This window comes from Leptonychotes weddellii, chromosome 2, assembly GCF_054177405.1.
Source record: "Leptonychotes weddellii isolate Sample4059 chromosome 2, ASM5417740v2, whole genome shotgun sequence".
Classification (NCBI taxonomy): Eukaryota; Metazoa; Chordata; class Mammalia; order Carnivora; family Phocidae; genus Leptonychotes; species Leptonychotes weddellii.
The window spans coordinates 124,177,710-124,193,878 of NC_138370.1; the positions used below are offsets into that span (position 1 = coordinate 124,177,710).

The following is a 16,169-nucleotide window of genomic DNA, read 5'->3' on the forward strand; positions in this document are numbered from 1 at the left end:
CCCCAGAGGTTGTGAGCTCTGCTTGTGTGTGTGCGTCTGTGTGTGTGTGTGTGCGCGCGCGCGCACGCGCGCTCTGCATTTATGCACAGGGATGCCAGGGCTATGGGCTTGCTGGTGGGATGAGTCAAGATGTGAACACATTGCCTTTGAAGGGGGAAAGGCACGAAGTCCCAGAATAAAAGCTGAGAGGAGGAATCTGAGGTTTGGAAAAATTATCTGGGACTGGAACCTAGTTCTTTCAAATTCTAGCTTGGGGTCTTTACAATCATAGCATTTTGCAAAATGTTCTCCTTCACATTTTGTAACATTTAGAATTAATTTCCTTCCTTCCTCCCTCCATTTACGCATTCCGTTTAATTAACTAATTAATTCTTTCATCCATTCAAGTACTCAATGAATGGCTTCTATGTGCTATCACTCAGCTAGTCCTGGATTTTGCTTTTGCTTTTTATGTAAACCATCTTTTGATTGAGCCCCCATGCCCCTCACCATCCCCCAACTAGCTTTTCCCCTAGTCATTTCTATTCAGTGGTTGGCACCTTCTTTCACTCAGTTGTTCAGTTAAAAACTGAGACATCACCCTTAATGCACCTCTTTCCCTCACACCCCATATCAAATCCATTGGCGAATCAGGATGAGTCTACCTTGAAAATATATCCCAACCCAACCACTTTTCCTCACCTCCCGCATCATCTCAACATCACCCGAGCCACCAGTCACTCGCAGAGACAACTGCCATAATCTCTTCATTAGTCTTCTGCCTTCCAGATTTTCTCCCTTTCTGTTACTTTTCACATAGCAGCCGGTATGATCTCTTAAAGTGGTACATCAGAGCATGTTCTTTATCTAGTCAAAACCCTCCAAAGTCATTCTGTTGCACTTAGAACAAAATTCCAAACTAATCCCCTACATTGCCCCATGCTCGCTTCATCATTCAGGCTGGTCTCGGCTCAAATGCCACCTCCTTCTCAGAGGAGCCTTCCCAGATGATCCTAACTAAAATCATTCCTACTCCAGCTCCTTGCTTATTTTTTAAAAGATTAATTTTTTAATTGTTAAAATACGTATAACATTCACCATTTTAACCATTTTTTAAAAGATTTATTTATCTGAGAGACAGAGAGAGAGGGAGTACAGGGTGGGGGGGATGGGGCAGAGGGAGAGGGGGAGAGAGTCTCAAGCAGACTCCACGCTGAGAGTGGAGCCTGATGCTGGGCTTGATCTCACAACCCTAAAATCATGACCTGAGCAGAAACCAAGAGTCGGGCGCTTAACTGACTGTGCCATCTAGGCCCCCCATTTTAACCATTTTTAAGTGTACAGCTCAGTGGTATTAAGTTCAACCATCACCACTAACCCATCTTCAGAACTTTCTCGTCTTCCCAAACTGAAACTCTGTACCATTAAATAACAGTAACTCTCCTTTTTTCCCCCCTCTCCCCAGCCCTGGAAACCACTATTCTACTTTCTGTCTCTATGAATTTGACCGTTCCAGGTCATGCATGTAAGTAGAGTCATATTACAATTGTCCTTTCATGACTGATTTATTTCACTTAGAATAATGTCTTCAAGGTTCATCCATATTGTAACATGTGTCAGAATTTCCTTCCTTTTTAAGGCTGAATAATATTCTATTGTATATATAGACCACATTGTATTCATCCATTCATTCACTGATGGACTTTGATGGGTTGTCTCTACCTTTTGGTGACTGTGAATAATGCTATGAATCCGAGTGTACAAATATCCATTTGAGACCCTGCCTTCAATTCTTTTGGGTATATATCCAAGAAGTGGAAGTAATGGATCATATGGTAATTCTATGTTTGATTTCTTGAGGAACCACTATACCCTTTCCTCATTTCTTTTTTTCATAGAATAAAAGTTTCTTCCTGAAATCATATTATTATTTATTTACTTATTATCTCTCTCTTCTATCAGAATGTAAGCTCCATGAGGGTCCAGGGACCTGGTCTTATTCCTTTCTGTTTCCCCCAAGCCTAGGACAGTGTCTAGGTCATGGTGAGTGCTCAGTAAGTCCTTGTGGAAGCAAAGAAGGGAGGGAGGGAGGGAGGGAGGAAGGAAGGAAGATGAATTAACTTAAGAACGATATCCAAAACTACTCCAGAATCTCTCTATTCTCTTCTACATATCACTTAGTATGGCCACATCCATCAGAGCTACCTCAGGAATGGCTGCCTACCTGGTGTCACATGAGCGCAGGAACCTTGCTTTCAAAGTCAGCCTCAGGCTCTGTCATTCTACAATGACACATACCTACCTATGCCTCATGTCATGTTAGGTCTTCAACTCTTTAGCCCTCCATATTCAGAGGAGATTTCCTTGCGGGTAGCCTACAGGTAATGGCCAACCATGATCAAAATTCGTAAGCAATAAAACACAGGCTAGATTCCAGCACAGAGGAAGGGGGAAAAGATATACGGGGAGGCATTCAGGCACTTGGGGGAACACTGCTTACCTCTTCATTCTGGCACACAGTAGATGCTGTAGCTGATGAAAAGTTGTGCTACAGAATCTCTTCTGAAAACACTTTTCTCATATTTAACTGAATTTAACGTTTGAATTGTTATCGAAGTACTCGGTTTTATCTTGTTGAAAAGGAGTCGGTAAAGATCATAAACTATAAGTTACTCTCCTAGTAAATAGGAGGGCAGACTTCCTATATTAGGCCACATAATAGTCCATGCTGCTGTACTGGACTTTTGGCAGCTCTGAAGTGTCAACGATTTCAGAATGAATACAGAGCAAGAGAACCTTAAAATATGGACAGAACACCAGTTGGGAAAAATATTATTAAAATGCTGGATCTTCGTATGGGACCTTTGGAGCTTACTGGCTCTGCATCCTGGTAGCTCCCATGGCTCATTATTCTGTGGCCAAAACCCCAAGATGACAATGTTCAACTACTGTTGATAGTATCATATAATAGATGGGCAGATGGAGGCGGAGATGGTCGCAGTCTGGTAGCTGATTCAGAGCCTTTGGAAGCCTGGGATATGTGAGGAATGAGTCATACACAAAGGAGCACTAATTCACTAATTCATTCATTCCTTCCTTCCTTCCTTCCTTCCTTTACTGAGTAGCTTCTATGCCTGTGGCTTTGCCCTCAGAGGATTCAATATCCAGCAGGACAGAAAGGCCACCTTCCTGTAATATGATGTGGCAAGTGCCTCACTGAAGTAAAAGCAGGGTACAGTGGGAGCCCTGAGGTATGATGGATACATTCTGTATAGAGACCGTGGAATGCAAAAGTATACAAATGTCATTTTCAAATGACATTTAGAAAAGTCACAGAAGAGATGACATTTGAGTTGGTTCTGAAAGGATGAGAACACACAAGATGCCACTGAAGGTGTTTGATGTTCAGGGTGACACCTGCTTTGTCATTTCCAGTGGAGCTAAAAGCTGGACCATGAACATCATTAAAGTGCTGAAAAGAACATGCTCCAGTAATTGGTTTTGTTGCTAGAAATACCTATTTCCTTGTTTAACTCTGACTAGTATACTATTATAACTCCTACCTTCCTGCTTCCAAAGAGGACTGGAGGTGGTCATTCATCTTCCATGGCTACCTTCTGAGTACTTATTTAAAATACTTTACATCCAGTTCAAGCAATTCCTACTCCTAACAAAACAACAATGCAGGAGATTGTGACAGTGCTGGTCATCTTCACTTGAATAAGGCATTAGAAGCCTCTGCTCTGCCTTATTTGATGGTGCATTCCATACTGCTGCGATCGCATGGTGGTGGTGGGTCTTCTTGCAGCATGAAGACATCCAAGGCCCACTAGGACTATCCTAGGGAATGCCTGCTATCTTCCTCTGCTCAGGCTGCCAGCACAAAATACCATGTAGACTGGGCAGCTTTAACAACAGGAGTCTACTTCTCACAGTTCGGAGACTGGCAAGTTCAAGCAAGGTGTGGGCCCATTCAGTTTCTGGTGAGAGCTCTATTCCAGGCTTATAGGTGGCCACTTTTTCTCACGGAGTGAGGGAGAGGCAGCAAGCTCTCTGCTGCCTCTTCTCATAAAGGCACTAATCCCATCCTTAGGGCCCCACCGTCACGATCTCATCTAAGCCTAATCACTTCCCCAAAGCCCCATCTCCACCTACCATCACACTGGGGGTTAGGACCTCAACATTCAGAGTCATGGAGATAGTCCGAGGAAGTACCATTTCTGCTTTCTCACATGATGGATTTGTGCTTCCAAAGGAATATCAAACTGTGTAAGTCAAACAGATAAGGGTGTACACTTTGTCAGGATTTAAAAAATTTTTTTTAGAGCTAGAAAGGGGCTCTGTGATGTGAGTACAGCTCCTCATTTGATACCTGGAGGATGGACGCAGGAAGTGGTGTAAGTGAACTCATACTTCTAAGACGAGTAGCTGGGCTATGTGGCCCAGAAAGAATCGTGTAGGGACAGAAGCAGACTGTGTCCTTGACTGGAAAAGAGTGGTAGAATGTACTGTAGCCGGTAAGCAAGTGGGGGGGCCCCATGGGAGGCCGGGCAGCTGAACAAGCTGAAATCATGCAGTGCCCCATACACCTTCCCATTCCAAATACAGCCACCTTCCCCTGAAGGAAAGAATTAGCTCTCATATTTCCTTGAGAAAAATGGCAGAAAAACTAGAGTGAAGAAATCGAACCCATCACTCTCAATTTAGAGGTGAATGTGCGTTGTTCCAGAACAGTGACATCGCCAGATGTGGTGTGGCCCGCCTGGGCAGCGACAGGCCTACGTGCCTGAACTGGGCTGACTCAAGGAGGGAAATCTCTTAGACTTGGCCCAGAGGAGAGTTCTAGGGGAATGATGGCCAACTTCACCTAATCTGAAATTCCTCCTAGTGGGCTGACAAATGGCAGTCTTTCCTGAAGTCTGGTCAGGTTGAAGCTTTTCTATTGCAAGAAGAGCTGGCCGCTTGCTGCTCAGAAAAAAGGCGGATCCTTAGTTGGAAAGAAAATTATTCATTGCCATGTACACTGTCCTTTATGGGAGAGGCCAGGATCAGAGTTTCTGTCTCTTTGATGTAGGAGAGCAAGGTGTCTGGCTCGATCCCCAGTTTCTTGCCTTGCTAGGAGAAGGGATCTGGGGGCCGCCAGGTTTGGGTAGGTGAGTTCTCCCCGTGCTGAGATGTTCCAGGGTGCAGAGGCTGCATTCTGCACACATGCTGCCGCCTCCTGGCCCCCACCGGGTGTCGGCGGCATTCGGCCGCATGGGCAGCCTGTGCGCGATGAACGCCCCGAACTGTCACCTTTTCCTGGGTTTCCTGAGCAGCCGCGTGGGCCAGAGTCCCAGGTAGCTCGACTGCCAGTGCTGCTTACCCATCCCCCTCCCAGCCCCCTGCACGTCCTTTCCTGCCCTTGGCTTGTCAAGTACCTGAGGAAACATGTGACAAAGCTTTGACAAATTCAGTGAAACTCGATCAAAACGCACTCAGGCCCTTTCCCGTTGCTGCCAAGTCAGGCTGAGTGGTGCCTCTGCCTCCGCGGCTCACGCCAGGCCCGCCTGCCAGAGGCCCCGCGGCTGCTGAGGGCTGCGCGCTCAACGAGCGCTAAGGTTAGCCAGAGGGCCGCCGCCGCAAGCGGGCCGCATCACACCCCTCCGAGGCTTGAGAGGAGAATGCGCAGCCTGCGCTGGTTTCCCCCTGACCTGAGGCTAAAACTTCAAATGCCCCGCAATGATGGGGTTTTGGAACATAGGTGAGGTCCGGAGCCCACGGCCTAGAAGGGATTCTTGAGACGTCTTTGGTGCAAAAAGGTGGTTTATTAAAGCACGGGGACAGGACCCGTGGGCAGAAAGAGCTGCTGCCCTGGGGTCTTGAGGAGTCGTGATTATGTACTCGGGAGTTGGGGGGAGTAAGGAAAAGGGAGGCTTCAAAAGAACTTTCATATGCTTTTGTTTTTTTAAAGGTTTTATTTCTTTATTTGACAGAGAGCAAGAGAATAAGAGAGAGAGAGAGAGCACACACGAGCAGAGGGCAGAGGGAGAAGCAGGCTCCCCATTGAGCAGGGAGCCCGCTGCGGGACTCGATCCTAGGACCCTGGGATCATGACCTGCGCCGAAGGCAGACGCTTAACAACTTTGCTACGCAGGCGCTCTACAAGATACCAGAGGCCTTGCCACTGTCAAGTTAAGGTTGTTTTCCCCTCTAGCAAGGTATTAACATTAAGATAGCTGGGAGATTCCTGGAAGAATGTCACACACGTCCCACCCAGGAGTGGGGGTGGGGGGTGGGGGAGGATGCAGGGTGTCAGCTTACGCTTTGTCTTCAGCTAGCCTTCTGCTCCCTCACCAGCAAGGCCTGGAGGGCTCTCCACCATCCAGCCCCAGTCTGCCCCTCCAGCCTTGCTCCCCACCAGGCCCTCAAACACACGAGGCTTTTCCCTTAATTCTATTCCTTCTGCCTAAACAGCGCTCTCTTTTCTCTGCCTGAGTTACTCCTATTCATCATGCCAGTGTTAGCTGAAGCGCCTCTGCTGACTCTCCTGCTAAATCCGTCCCTCCCCCACCCCCAAGCCCTCCTGGGTTCAGAACACCGGGTACCTTCACCGGCTGACCTCAGTGTGTTAACTATGTGATTGCTTACAGGAAGCTTCGTCTAACGCACGCCTCCCTCTCCAGCCTCCAAAATGCACACAGAACATGGGCCGTGGTGGATTTGCTCACCACGCATCCTCCTTGCCTGGCTCATAATAGGAATTCAAATGATTCCTAAAATAAACATATTTTAGCAAACTGAACTGTTCCCTACTGTCTGCCTCCCTGCCTTTGCTTGTGCTGTTCTTCCCACCCCGAATCCCTCTCCCCATCCCAATTCTGAGAACTCGGGAGCCTTACCCCCTCTGTAGAGTATTCTCTAACTTGACGGGGTCACAGCACTTCGCACAGATTTTAATTGTAGCATACATTATACCGAGCCATGATGTCTCTCCATGCTTGTCTCCCATCAGTCTGGGAGCCCTATTAATAGGGACTGCAGCTTGCTTTTTGTGTCTTAGTGCCTGGCACAGATAAGGGACTCAATAAATATTCACTGAGTGAAAACATGGATTCTCGACCCTTTGAAAAAACAGAAATGTTCTCTGGCTTATAGGCTGGGCCCTGATAGGACAAATGCATCTTCCCTTTGATCTGTCTGTAAGTTCCATAAAAACCATCAGCTCATGTGAAATTGTAGATGGGTCTCCAAGCAGACGTTTGCTGTTTTTGCTTGCTCGTTTCCACTTTGGAGACTGCAGGACTTTCCTCTCTCCGGGCATGATACAGACCAGAGTTACACAGAGCCCTCAAAAGGCTGGCCAAAAACAAAACAAAACAAAAAACCCAGCTAACGGGAATTTATATTTTTCCACTTTATTGAAAAAAAAAAACAAAACATTCAGAAACTTCTGGGCAACTTCACCGTGAATCTTGGTATGACCTGAATGAGGCTGACTGGCTTCAGTCGCTGAGGAAGTAGCACCGAATAACCACCAGGGACCCGCCTTTTGTTATTCTTAGACCAGCTGCCCGCCTTCCTCAGTGCCTGGGGGGGGGGGGGGGGCGGCGGCGGCGCATCAAGCAAGAACACACTCGCCAGAATGGCACCCTCCTGTTGTTTTCAAATTTTAGACTTCACTCTGCAGTTTACTTTGTAAACACTCAATCAGACTTCTGTTTGTTTAGGTCCAACGTGACAAGTCCCTGTTGAGTGCCTGCTCCGGAAGAAGGCATACCGGAAGTGATATAAATGTGTTTTATGTTTCATACAGCCTTTCCACTGACCACTGCAATGTGACTCTACTTCCCCCTCATGCATGTTGATGATTAATGCCTTCTGTACCTGACCCTTCTGAATAAAGACTTCTGATACTGGCACGGCCATGATTGCTCCTCTACCACTTTTTCTCCCCACAGATCATCTGTTTTGCCAAGCATGCTGGAAGCTTGGGGCTATGGTCTGAATGTCTGTGTCTTCCCCCACCCCCCAATTCATACGTGGGAGTCCTAACCCCCAATGTGATAGCATTAGGAGGTGGGGCCTTTGGGAGGTGCTTATGTCATGGGAAGGTAGGCCCTCATGAATGGGATCAGTGCTTTTATAAAAGAGACCCCCACAGAGCTTCCAGTGCCTTCCACCCTGAGAGAACGCAGAGAAGACACCAGCTATGAACCAGGAAGAGGGCTTTCAACGGAACTTGACAACGCCGGTGCCTTGATCTTGGGCTTCCCAGCCTCCAGAACTGGGAGAAATGAATTTCTGTTGTTTCTAAGCTACCCAGTCTGTGGAATTTTGTTACAGCAGTCTGAACACACTGAGACAGAAGCAGATAAACAACAAGGTGAAAGGGATTGGTAGACTATTAAATAACACACTGAATTAATTAATTTTAATTTCTATGCTTTAGCTCTTTTTCTGCCTTTTAAACTGTCTCCTAAACAACAGGTCTAAAAACTTACAGCGTTGGCCTGAAAAGATGCTCGTCACTCATCATTAGGGAAATGCAAATAAAAACCACAATGAGATATCACCTCACTTCTGTCAGGATGGCTAAATTCAATGACACAAGAAACAACAGGTGTTGGTGAGGATGCGGAGAAAGGGGAACCCTCTTGCACTGTTGGTAGGAATGCAAGCTGGTGCAGCCACTCTGGAGAACAGTATGGAGGTTCCTCAAAGAGTCAGAAATAGAACTACCCTACTATGATCCAGCAATTGCACTACCACGTATTTACCCAAGGAATACAAACTACTCATTTGAAGGGGTACATGCACCCCAATACTTATAGCAGCATGATCTACAATAGCCAAACTATGGCAACAGCCCAAGTGTCCATCGACTGATGAATGGATAAAGAAGATGTGATATACATATATATAATGGACTATTACTCAGCCATAGAAAAGAATGAAATCCTGCCATTTGCAATGACGTGGATGGAGCCAGAGTTTATTGTGCCAAGAGAAATAAATCAGTCAGAAAAAGACAAATACCATGTGATTTCACTCATGTGGAATTTAAGAAACAAAACAAATGAGCCAAGGAAAAAGAAAGAGAGGCACACCATCCTAGGGGAATAGAGAAGCAAGTCCCCGTATTTCCCTGAGGAAAGAGAAGGGACCCTGGTCACGAGGAGCTTGCAGTCACACGTGCAAGCTCATAGCTCACGTGAAGGTATGAAGAACAGAACCTAAGTGGGAACAAATCTTATTTCCAGTTTATGTGCTATTAGGGGACCCTGTTAATTTTGTAGGAATGAATCTTCTCTGCAGAAATATTCCTTATGATGAACCAAATCAGTTGAAATCACTGTGAGGAACCATGCTTGATAGAAGAGGGTAATGAATGTTAATCAAATTCTTTAAGTGATGAGGGAAACTGGCTGTTTGAAGGAATTCCACGGTGAATTTTCATTTAATGTGATTAATTACCTCCTAATTTGTCACTTGTGTAAAGAAAGCTTTCTGATTTTTAATTTGCCTAAAAATCCAGACTCTCTTAGGCTCTTGTTCCTGAACACATTCACTGCTCCAGAAAGAATTAGCTTACTCCCTTTAATCACAGAGTTTACACCTCTGCTTATAATACCGTAGATCACTGGTTGGGTACACACAGCCACATAAACATCGTCTTCAGGGTTTCATTTGCTAACCGACTTCCAGCCGCTTCTCCCTCCAGTATTTCCACAGCCAGGCCACCTCTGCTGGGAAGAGTGTCAGCAACGCCACCGGGGCAGGTGCCCCTGGCACCGTTCGTGGCGTCCAGCGTGTTCTGATGAAAATCTCTGGGATCCATCAAAATGCCACTCTGCAGCCACTGCTGACAGATGCTATTAAACGCATCAGTCTGGAAGGACAGAAGCTGGTGACATGAGCTAACTTGGGTGAATTGCAGAAGACGTATAAAAATTGGTAGCTCAACCCGAAGCGGCATTTTGCTTTCGGTATACTGACTTAGAATGCATTTGTAAGTGTGGCTGCTTAGAAAAAAAATTATTCAAAAAGTAACTCTGAACCACTTCCTTAATATATTCCTAAGTCCCCTGTGGCAATGTTGGGATGGCGCAGCGACGCCCGGAACACACACGGGCTTCATCTGGGGCAGAGGCAGCTAGCTCTACCTTGTGGCTTTATTTTAAAAGCAATTCCCAGGTCTACCTCTCCAGCCTGCTTGCTGTTCTCTCCTGGGCTCCAGGGCTCTATCTCCAAATGCCTTTTGGGCTTTGCATTCAAATTCACTAAGTCCAGCAACTGGTTTGCCTTTCCCCATCAAACCGGCTCCTCCGGGCTTCCCTTATTCCTGTCATCACCCTTCTCCTTAGCCAAGTTCCTTTTATTTTATTTTTAATAAAAACAGTATATATTTAAGGAGTATAACAAGATGATTTTATATATATATGTATATATATATACATATATATATACATATATATAAAGTGATATGATTACTACAGTCAAGCCAATTTACATATCATCTCTTCATGTAAGTTACCATTTTTTGTGTGTAGGATGAGAGCACCTGAAATCTACTCTCTTAGCATACTTCTGGTATTCAGTATTCTTTTTAAAGATTATTTATTTATTTATTTGACAGAGAGAGAGAGAGAGAGAGAAAGAGCAAGCATAAGCAGGGGGAGCGGCAGGCAGAGGGAGAAGTAGGCTCCCCACCGAGGGAGAAGCCCCATGCGGGACTCGATCCCAGGACCCTGGGATACTGACCTGAGCCCAAAGGCAGGTGCTTAACCGACTGAGCCACCCAGGCACCCCTCCGTACAGTATTATTAACTACAGTCACGGTGCCATACATTAGATCTCTAGACTTATTCATCCTATGTATCTGTAACTTTGTATCATTTGACCCACATCTCCCCCCATTTCCCCACCTCTAGTCCTTTGGTAACCACGGTTCTACTACTCTCTGCTTCTATGTATTTGACTTTTTTAGATTCCACATATAAGTGAGGTCACAAAGTTGGTTTTTATTTTTCTTTCTGTGTTGGCTTATTTCATTTAGCATAATGTCCTCCAGGTTCACCCATGTTGTTGCAAATGGCAGGATCTCTTTTATTTTTTTTTAGGCTGAATTATTATAAATATAAATATATATGCCATAATTTCTTTATCCATTCATCCAAAGTCACACAGCCCACAAGAGGCAAAGCAGGGGTTTGGTTCCTGGTATGTCTAACTCTTTCAAGTAATCCTTCAGGTCTTTTTGTAAGGAGGATCTTATTCCTGTAGATGTGGAGGCTAGAAGGGAAGTACTCTGTTTGCACTCTGGTGAAATATTAAGCTACACATGAACGCACACACACGCATGCACGCGCGCACACGCACGCACACACACACACAGAGTCCAGCCAAATATACAAATTCCTTAGATGTTTAACCAGAAGGAAATGGGTGGGTCATTCTTTAGATTAGAGGACAGATGCCCACATATCCTTTGGCAGGGGCTATCTGCCAGCCAGACGATTGATGCGCCTTCTCTCTGGCTCTGAGGCTACTTTGAGCGTGACAGATTCACATCTCACCCTCACAGCACATATCAATGGTTAGTTGGGTCCCTGCAGGCGGAAGCAGAAGCACTTTGGCTTGGTATGGCTGTGGGGCTGGGATTGCATTCACAAGTCTTCATCCAGAAAATCTACCTTTTACTAGGTCCTTATCAAATAATGATGTATAGAAAAGCCAAATTATTCTTTGCCAGATCAGGAATAGCATTCCTATTTGCTGTGTAATTGAATCAAGAACATTTCGGCTTTGGCTTCTCTCTCCTAAATCCGTCCTTTCATTTAAGGCCTAAGCAAAGAACAGCAGAATAAAAAAGATACAAGCAAACTTTCTGAACAATGCAGAGAAAATTAATTCTCCTTTCTGTGTGTGGTTGTACACACAACCTAGGGAGGAATATGCTTGATAATAACTTCGATTTCTGTTTCACTGTAATAAAGCCACAATCAGTCTAAGTAAACACTGCCAAGCAAAGACAGGAAAGCAAGATTTTCTTTAAAAAAAAAAAGGCGGTAAAATCTTAGGAGGCTAACATTAGCAAGTTGGAATCTCCAGCCTCACAAATGAGCTTGTTCCATCATTTCAGCTGCATACAGATCAGTGCTTCTCGGATGACGTATCATAACCAGATTCCACGGGCCCCAGTGTAACCTGAGCAATTCCCAAAGGATTCTCCTAAACACCCTCTTGGTGCTGCCAACGGCACTAGTTAGGTCCAGTGTATTAGAAGACAGTTTGATTTCTCTCTCACTCTTGTTTTCTATATCCTGTCAAACTCAATCCTTGTTTATCCTCTAATTAAAAGAGATATTTAGAGCCCACTATATACTGGGTACCATGCTAAGTGCAGGGGATATAATAGCGAACAAGGTCATTGCTCTCACAGAGCTTAATATTCAGGGGAGTGAACCAATTATGAAGTGTGTGGTTAGACTGCTGTATAATTAGTGAAGGTACAGGGCACTGGGCACGCACATCAAGGGAGGGCCTCAGGCACATGCGGCTTAGGGTGTCAGTAATGAATTTCTGAGGGAAGTGACCTCTCAGATTGGATGTGAGGGATGGGTAGAAGTTAGTCCATGAAGAACAGGGAGGGTAGGAGGAAGGGGGAGCAGTATTTTAAAAGGAAAGAGCATCATGTACCAAATGCCAGAAATGAGACAACATGAAGTCTCATGTCATGTCTGGAACCTAGAATGCCAAAGGATCTGGGACCAGATCATGTAGGGCCTTAGATGGCATGGATGAGCTTTGGACTCCATCCCAGTGATTCTGAACAGGGGGGCAATGTGATCAGTGTTTAGCTTCTGGAAGATCGCTCTGGGGAGAGCAGAGAACTGACTGGAGGCTGACAAGTCTGGAGCTGGGGCAGGCAGCTGGAGGCTGTTTCAGAGAAGAGAAGCCACGGTCTGGGACGAAGGCAGGGGCCATGGACACGGAGAGCTGTGAGTGCACTCAGGGTCTTGTGGACTGGGCTCCTTTCATGTCATTCTCGGTACTATCATGGGGCCCACACAGCCTGAACACCTGAGGGTCTGCAGAACCAACATGGCACTCCGGGGCCAGACCACCCTCTTCAAACCCCAGCTCTGCTCCTCAGTAGCTCTCTGACCATGGGGGAGTTACTTCATCTCTTGGTGCCTTGGTTTTCTCAAATGTAAAACCGGGATAATAACAGTGTACACCCCATAGTAAATACACAGTCATCTATGAGGTCATCTTCCCACTGGGGAAAGAGTCCCAGTATTTTTGGTTTGTAAGTCTATAGTAGGGACAATCTGATGCACCATTTACATTGCTTTTATTGATTTATCTTTTGTTGGCTAAAATAGAATAGTAAACCTTTAAATATATGGGATGCAACAGCCATAAATGAGCTGAACTAAGGCATCCAGCCTTATCACAGAGTAATTAATGAGGGGAAATTGCCTTGGAAGGCCATGCCATGATAATTAATGTCACTTACTTAAGTGACAGTGTCTGTTTTAAGGGGATTTGATATTGTTTTAATATAAGTAGCTTGATTTCCGGGCTCAGGAAGTATCAACATCTCTTGGAATTAATAGTATCTATGTCTTAGACTTATAAGAATTTGCCCTATGGAGATTATCAGGAAGAAATTACCCTTGGAAGATTGAGGAAGGTGGTTTTCTGGCTAATTCTCCCCGTCCATACACCAATACCGCTTCCTGCTTCTTGGTCTTGAGTACTCTACCCTCTGCCTCAGTGTCTCCCCGCCTTCCTTCTACCACTTTACCAAAACCTGACTCTGTTGTTTGGTCTTCTGTCCTTTGTGAATTTTTTTGTAATAATTACAACCTACATGGACTTTCCCCTTCTCCAAACTTCTATTATTTATTTTTTATTCTTTTATTCATATCTTTTTTGAGTATATAAGTAATGCACAATGAACAGCACATACTTAAAGTATACAAAACTGATAAGATTTAGCATATGTGTACTCTTATGAAACCATCACCACAGTCAAGAGAATGAACATATCCATTGCCTCCAAGTTTCCCTGTGCCCCCTTGAAATTCCATCCTTTTTCTTATCTCACCCTGTTTCTAAACAACCACTGATCTGTTTTGTCACAAAAATAAAAAAAAAAATTGCCATACATTTCTTCATTTGTTATAAAATTACTTTTGCCTTAAACACTCAATTATCTTATAAAGATATATAAAAAATAGGACAAAAGTATTTTACATTTATCCTTATATAGATTCCATTTTCCTTCTCCTGGCATATCAGTTATATATTGTGCCTAACAAGTTACCCCAAAACTGAGTAGCTTGAAACAACATGTATCATTTTACAGTTTCTGTGGGTCAGGAATTAGTATGGGACTCAGTTGGGTCCCCTGTCTCCAGGTATCTCACAAAGCTGTAAACAAAGTATCTAGAGCTTCAGTCAGCTCAAGATTCAACTGGGGAAGGAGCTGCTTCTAAATTCATTCACCTGGTGGTTGGCAGGATTCAGGTCCTGAGGAGTGTTTAGACTGAACACTTCAATTCTGTCATGGCCATTGGCTAGAGGTCACCGTCAGTTCCCTGCCACATGGGTTTCTCTACAGTGCGGCACACAACATGGTGGGTTGCTTCATCCAAGTGGGCAAGCAAGAAGAAACAGAAAGTGTGAGCAAGATGGAAGTAACAGTCTTTTATAACCTAATCTTGGAAGTGAGATCCCAGCACTCTTGCTAGATTCCATTCACCAGAAACAAGTTTCCAGATCTCTCGAACACACAGGGAAAGGGATTACACCAGGAAGTGGGGATCACTGGGAGCCATTTTAGAACTAGACTACTATTGTTTTTGTTGTGGTTGTTTTGTTTTTTCAGTACCTATGTTATAAAGTGCACAACACACTGTTATCATTTTTGTTTTAGAAAGACAATTCCTGGAGCTCTTCATTCCTTTGGTTAGATACAGACTTCTACCCGGCATCATTTTCCTTCTGGATTTCCTTTAACGTTTCTTACATTGCTTGTCTACTACTGCACACACAGTCTTTCAGCTTTTATACGTCTGAAGGAATCTTTATTTCACCTTTGTTTATTAAAGTTAGTTTGTTTGTTTTTCCTGGGTACAGAATTCTATATTGACAGTATTTTTTTTTTTCAAGTACTTTAATGTTGTTACTTCACTGTCTTTTGACTTGCACTGTTTCCAATGAGGAATCTGCTATGATTTTTATCTTTGTTCTTCATTGTATTTTTTTTGCTTGCTGCTTTAAAGACTTTCTCTTTTTCATTGGTTTTAAACAATTTGATTAAGATGTGGCCTGATGTAGTATTCTTCATGTTTCTTTTGCTTGGAGTTTGTTGGAATTTCTTGGATTTCTAAGTTTATAGTTTTCGTCAAGTTTGGACAAATTTCAGCCATGAGGTCCTCAAATATTTTTTTCTGAACTCCCCATTTCCCTTGAGGACATGTAGAGGAGGCCACACAGAGAGGACCCACCACTTACTGCTGCCTTTTTCAATTATTTTTAAAATTTTTTTCTCACTATCTTATATTGGAAAATTCCTATCACTTTGTCCTTAAATTTACTAATTTATCTTATGCCAGGTCTAAGTTTTGTTAGTCCCATTCAGTGCTATTTTGCTTTGGTTTTTTGTTTTTGTTTTTTTTTGTTTGTTTGGTTTGGTTTGGGTTTTCGACATTGTAATTTTCTTCTCTATACATTTGATTTGGCTCTTTTAAAAATCTTCCACATCTCTCCTTAAAATGCTATTCATTAATTTTCTCTTCATTATGAGTTGTATTTTATTGTTTCTTTATGTGCCTGGTAATTTTTGATTAGGTGACAGGCAGTGTGCCTTATCATGTTGGGTATTTATTTATTTATCTATTTATTTATGCATTATTTAAACCATTTATGAACTTTGTTCTGTAACATGGTTATTTGGAATCATTTTGATCTTTTCACAGCTTACATTTGTTAGGTGGGACCATAGCTGGCTTTAGGCTACAGTTAATTCGGCCCCTCTACTTAGGCAATATCCTTTTGAGTACTAAATCTGATGCCCCATGTATTATGGAGTTTCTCTCCTCTGGCTGCTGGGAACTTGAATTATTTCCAGTCTTGAATGAAATTTTTCTGTCAAATCATGTTCATGTCTGGTAATTCTTTCCTCAACTTTAAGC

The 16,169-nt window shown here is 43.9% G+C and overlaps 1 protein-coding gene across 2 annotated transcripts in view; it reads right to left on the reverse strand.

Moving 5' to 3' along the window:
- Positions 1 to 16,169, reverse strand: part of PARM1 (prostate androgen-regulated mucin-like protein 1) — a 100,130-nt gene that overhangs the window by 37,449 nt on the left and 46,512 nt on the right. The window lies entirely within an intron of this gene.